This window comes from Phodopus roborovskii, unplaced genomic scaffold (assembly GCF_943737965.1).
Source record: "Phodopus roborovskii unplaced genomic scaffold, PHOROB, whole genome shotgun sequence".
Lineage (NCBI taxonomy): Eukaryota > Metazoa > Chordata > Mammalia > Rodentia > Cricetidae > Phodopus > Phodopus roborovskii.
Genome location: NW_026126447.1, coordinates 8,846,314 through 8,853,261, shown reverse-complemented (window position 1 = coordinate 8,853,261; position 6,948 = coordinate 8,846,314).

Sequence of the window (6,948 nt, the reverse complement as noted above, 5' to 3'; positions counted from 1 at the left end):
AGACTGAACTCCAGGAATACAGATGAAGAGAGGGAGGAGGAAGAAATATATGACCAAGGGAGTAAAACTTCAGATGGAGAAATTTACAGAGACAGCTAAAACAAGCTTGTGGAAGCCCATGAACTCAATACCAACAGCTGGAGATTCTAGGGGACCAGACTAGGCCCTCTATGTGTGGGATACAGTTGTGAAGCTTGAGCTATCAGAAGGGCATCTGGCAGTAGGACCATGATACAAACCTGGTACATGAGCCAACTACTTGAAGTCTATTCCCTATGGTGGGATGCCATGTTCAACCTTAATACATAGAAGAGGGGCTTGGCCTTGTGCCAACCTATTGTGTCCGACTTAAGTGACTCCTCACGAGATCCCCTACCTGTAAGGAGTGAACTGGGAGTGGGTTGGGGGAGGGGAGGTGATCCCAGAGGAGAGTGGGAGGGAGAATTGAGGTTGGAATGTAAAATGAAATTTAAAAGAATAAATTATGTAGAATGTATAAGTATATAATTTAGAGTAACACAGAACACAGAGAATTAAAATAGTAACACAGAAGATGAATGTGCTATACAGGTGATGTTTTAGTAAAAATTCAGGATGGATCCATTGGTTAGGGATGAGTGAAGGGAATGAATACAGAAGAGGAGGAAGAGAGAATGTTTGAGTTTTACATATATTTTACATACATATATAATATTTTATGTGTGTTGGTTTATGTGTGTGTGTTTGAATGAAATTATGCCACATTCCACAAAGCATAGTCTCTTTACTTCAAATGAGAATCTTCCCTTTAAATATTGATCAACATAGGTCAACATAAGTCAAGACACCCAAAAACCAGAATAGGTTATCTCTGATGCCATTGGATTCTTTCCATAAAATGAAGTTAAATTCCCATTCCTGACAACTTAACACACTTTGGAAAGAGCATAGAGAACAAAGAAAACAGGGAGCAGAAAAACTGAATATCAGCAAACCAGGAAGTCTAGTATGGGATTGTGTCTCCTAAGAAAATCAGAGAAGTTATGCTCATGATACTTCTATAATATACCTGTTTAAACAAGATCTGAATAATGACAGTACTAATTAATATGGATGGGAGACACCCATTGCCAGGCACCTGCCTGAGGAGAGACATCCTAGAGAGCTTGGACCACTCAGAGCCACAGACATAAAACTCCTGACCCACCTACACCCACTGGGAGAATAGCATAGAGAGAGACTCTACCTGCACCCACTGGAAAAAGTGATGAGAAGACAGCAATACAAGAATACACCTAACAGAACCCTCACTGCCTGTCCTTTTCTAGAGATCCAGGCCATGGCCAGAGATATACCTATGCCCTCAGAACTATCCTGAGTCCCTGCCTGCTGGATCTTTGACCCCCATTGCCGGGCCTCTGTCAGAGGAGGACCACCCCGATTTCCTGCCTGCCTGATCTTTGACCCTCATTGCCAGGCCCGTGCCTTAGGAGAGACATCATAGAGAGCTTGGACCACCCAGAGTTACAGACATCGAACTTCTGTCACATCTATTCCCACCAGGGGAGTAGCATAGAGAGAGAGATACCTCCACCTCCACCCACTGGAAGAAGCGATTGGAAGACAGCAATGCAAGAAAACACCTAACAATAGAAAGACAAGCATGACACCACCAGCATCTAGGTACTCTACACCAACTAGACCTGAACACCCCAGAGCAGATGAAGAAGAGAATAACTTAAAAAAATATCTTAATAAAACAAATATTTGGCTCAGATAATGAATCAGTAAACTGCACCCAAACTGTAAGGAAGTAATGACACCAAATTCTTCTTGGAAGTAGGAAAAGCTAAAACAAGAACCTCCTGAGCTTAATTTGCAAGCTAATCTCCTCCATGAGCATAAAATTCAAAATGCTAAGCAAATTAAGAAATAATATAAAAGTAATCTAAAAATGAGAGATTAAAATATTGGAAGAATGAGAATTCCTTCAGCAAAACATTACTGAGTGCTACCTTTGTGTAAGTAACTGTTTGTGGCTGTTCTACACACATCAAGGATAGCAAAGCTAACCTTGTTAGCTTTGTTATTAATTCTGCTAAAAGCATCCAATTTTCAACTTCACTGAAGTAATCTCTGAATTGCTATTGATAGCAATGCATCAGTATTAGTTAATTTTCTATTGCTGTGATAAAACACCATAACCAAGGCAAATTTTAAAAGAAAAAATTTAATTGGGCTTATCGTTCCAGAGTGTTAGAGTCCATGATAATGGTATGAAGACATGGTGGTATGAACTACTGGGAGGTCACCTCTCCACTTTCAAGTAGAAACCAGAGAAATTACACTGGGAAGGGCATGAGACTATAAAATCACAAATCTGCCCCCCCTAGTGATATACTACCTCTCACAAGGTCATATCTTCTGCTGATTCCCAAACTTACCAACTAGGGATCATGTATTCAAATATATAAGCCTATGGGGACACCCTCACTTTAGCCAGCAGGGTATCTGAGTTAAAAAAACATTTTATTATTATTTTTTCTTATTTTATATATTGATTTCAGTTCCCTCTCCCCCACCCCCCACCCCTCATCCTCTCTTGCCCATGATCCCTCTTCCATCCCATTCCCTGCCACTCCACAGGGAGCATGAGTCCTTCCCACAGCGAAACACTGAGCTAAACTCCTGGAATCAAGATGTGCAAAGGGGTTGAGTTCAGGCTACAGAGACAGCTGACCTGAAAAAGGGGGAGCTCATGGACCCTAAAACTGATAGCTGGGAAACCAGCCCTGGACAAACTCAGACCCCTTAAACATGGGTCTCAACTAGAAGTCCTGGGAAGTCTAAGGGACCTCTGACTGGTATATTTTAAGATGGACGATTTGCAAAAGAAAACCAGCAGTTCTTGTACATCTCTGAAAATTCTTGAGATATAGACATCTGAGAAATGCTTAGGAGAAGTAGCTTAAACTTTGTCAAACCTATCTCGAGACACTCTTGTGTATGGGGATGGGGAATTTTGTCAATTGAATACTTCACTTCCAGTACTGCTTTCTTACGTTAATGATTGAGAATTGTTGACTATAGGAAACAAACTGAGCTGGTGCATTTCAAATATAGTCAAATTCTAATTAGGTTATACATGCATATTGGAATCAGAGACAAAATGTGAACCTTTCAGGTTTGAATTAACTTATCTTAGCTGAAATGAAAAGTGGAATTTGCAAGCACCTATTTTCACTCACATTCCCAAGCTGTCATAGATGTGATAGCTGCACTAGGTGTCACTATAGGAACTTCCATTGAGTGAGAAGCAGCATCAAGAAAAAAGAAGTTCATTTTAATCAGATGACATGTCTTACACCTCATGTATTTTCTCTAGAACCAACTGTATAGTTTTAAGATTATAAGTCACACATATGAGTATCATTAAATAACTAGGTCGTCTAAATAAGAGTAGTTCTGATTTGGGAAATTATGCCTTTTCAGAATTAAGAGAAATTCTTTTTGCACATGTCCATGAGAGGCAAATAGAAATAGATGTAAAATTTTAGTTTGATGAAATTAAGTCTCAAATGAGTTGTTATGTACAATTCACCTGAAGATCCTTTCCACTTCCTTCTAGAATAAAGAAACAATACTAATGATACAAAGCAAAAAATATCTTTAATTTGAAATTTCAAAAGTACCACTTTAACTGTTTTATGTATGTAAGATTTCTTCGAATCTATCCCATCCCATGCTAACATCTTAGAAACTTTGGGCGATTTTATAGCTGTGGTTTAACAAAAGAAGAGATCTTTAGTCTAAGCAATAACATTGGCAGTGCAATTGGGAAATATGTTTGGGTGGCATTTAAGGGCTTGCTGGGGATGGGGGAAGCAGAAGCTGATGTACAAGGTTCCTGAATAAACTTCTTGAAGAAGAGTCGTAGTTGTGTTTCCTTGCTGGCTCAGGTAGACACGACAGTAGAGACTGATATATTCTTCTGTTGCCCAGGGAGCATCAAGAACTTAAACTAGCTGAAGGTATCCAAGTTTCCCCCTGATGCCATGGGTCTCAGGCATGCAAAAGATACCCACAGGTCAGTGGGGATTCTCAAAGTCTGGGCTGGCTGCAGGCATCTGCAGACTTAGGAGCACCAGGCAGATGGCTATCATTATGGTGAGCAAGTATTTGGTGGAGAAATCAGAGAGAGAGGCAGAATGGTTCATGTGCTGTTGTAAAAGGCAGATGCCTCTAAAGAAGAAAGGACACTGAGGAATGGGCTGATGTTGGTGACCTGTTTGCCACATGGGACCAGAATGACACCCAGACTTTGACTGCTACCTAGAGCCATGTCTGGATCTATGGTCCTACTACAGCTGAGATCTGTGTTAATGTTCATTACTCATATTGCCATCAAGGACATGGGAATGCCTGAGATTTGGGCTAATACCTGTGGTCATTTTGGTGGTGGCTGGGACCATGTTGATCTTAGTGGTCTGTGTTGCCACAAGGTGACATGATGACATCCAGGATTGAGCTGTTGCCAAGGGTCCATTGCTGTGCAGCAGCAAGGATCTATGTTGATGTCCATGGCTTCACTAACCACTGAAGGCTGTGCAGATGTCCAGGGTCTGGTCAAATACCTGAATACACATTGGTGTCTAGGAGCCACACTGCTGCTGGGCCATTCTAGTCTGGATGTCCTCTTTTGCCACCTGGGACCATGGTGACATCTGAGCCTGGGATGCAGCATAATGCCATGTCTGGGTCTGTTACCCAAGATCTGGTCTGGGTTGATATCCATGGGTCCTATACCACTGGAAACTGGGTAAATACCTGGGTTCTGGACTATCACCTGAGGCCAAGTGAGGATTTGACGGTCATGTTCTGGCTAGGCTACATAGACTTGAGTGGCCTGCATTGTTGCAAGGTGCCATGGTGACATTCAGACCTTGACTTGAGCTGAAGGCCATGTCTGAGCCCATGGCACTACTGCAGCCAGAGGTTATGTTGATGTCATTGAAGGGAATGCTAATGCTAGGATTCTGGACTGCCATCAGGGACCATACTAGTGTCTGATGACTACACTGCCACTGGGGCCATGGCAATCTGAGTAGCCCACACTACCACCTGGAGCCATGGAAACATTTGGCTAGGGCTTCTACCAAAGTCCATGTCTGGATTCAGGGTCTTACCACAAACAGGGTCTCTGTTGATATCCATAGTTCTCGGAACCACCAGAGGCCACATGATGGCCAGGGGATCTAGGCCATAATCTATGGCCATATTGATGTCTGAAGACCATGCTGCCATTGGGGCAATGCTTATCTGGATGGCTTACACTGCCACATGTGGCCATGATGTCATATGGGCCCCAGGCTGCCTAGGCCCATGACTGGATCCATGGCCCAACAGCAGGAAGAGTCTGGGTTAATGTCCATGTCTTCTATTACCATCATAGGCTATGTGGATGCCCTGGGTCTGCACAGCCAACTGAGATCATGCTGGTGTCTGAGGGCCTTGCTGTCTCTGGGCCCATACAGATTTGGGTAGTCTATGCTACAATCAGGGCCATGGTGATGTTGGGCCTCAGCTGCTGCCTAGGGCCATGTCTTGGTCCATGTTTCTGTTGCATCTGGGGTCTTTGATGATATTCATGTCCCTTCATACCACAGGGCATTATAGAAAGCATGCATGTTGAAATCCAAGGGCAGTGCTTAGCCAGCCCCAACATTCACTGGCCCTGGGATAGCAGGCCCTGCCCCTCATTGGTTACTGAAGTAGGGGATCTGTCCCTTTGGAGAGATGACTCCATTCATCGTCATGGACATGAGAGAGCTGGCCATGATAGCATGGGCCAAGGAGCACTAGATATACCCTGACCTGACAGGGCAGTTCCAGTAGCCCAAACAACTGCCTCAGGTATGAACTTACATGAACTTTTGGTAGGGGAAGAATTGGAAGCACTATGTCCCTTTTGCCAGAAGTGTTTACATTGTTTTCTTGGTTCTAAATGCTCTGCTAGTTGAAAGGACTGACCTCATGGGTTAGGTTGCCATTAGACCCTGCCCTCTCCAGAGTCCTTAAACTAAGTCTTAAAGTCTTTACCATAGTGCAATCAGGGATTAGTGGGATGAGGGTGTGGTCTGATGTATCTGTCTGAATACCAACAAGTATAGTTATACCAAGAAGTTCTATATAGAACAATGAACTAACTAAAGAAGATCAAGGGCATATGAATTGGAAAGGAAGAAGTCAAAGTATCAGGATTTGCAGATGATATGATAGTTACATCAGTGACATCAAAAATTCTATTAGGGAATTTCTATAACTTTGAAATACCTTCAGCAAGTGACTAGATGCAAAATAAACTTTAAAAAAATCAGTAGTCCTTCTAGATACAAAGGATAAATGGAGAAATTAAGGAAACAACAAATTTCACAATAGCCATAATAATATAAAATATCTTGGTATAATTCTACCAAGTAAGTGAAAGACCTATATGATAAGAAATTCAAGTCTTTGAAGAAAGAATTTGAGGAAGATATCAGAAGATGGAAAGATCTTACATGCTTGTCAATCAGTATGATTAACATAGTTAAAATGGACATTTTATCAAAAGCTAGCTACATATTCTGCACAATTCCCATAAAAATCCCAACTCAATTCTTTACACAACTTGAAGAACAATATTCATTCTCATACAGAAAAACAAAAAAAAAAAAACCCGTCATAGCTAGAACAATTCTGTACAATAATACAATTTCTGGAAGTGTCACCATCCCTAATTTCAAGTTGTACTACAAAGCAATAGTAATAAAAGAACACACATCATTGGCATAAAAACAGATAAGTTGATTGATGGAAATGAAACAAAGACTTGGCTGTAAATATACATACTTATGGAAACCTAGTTTTTGATAAAGATGCTTGAAATATACAAATAAAAAACCAAAGCATTTTCAACAAATGGTGTTC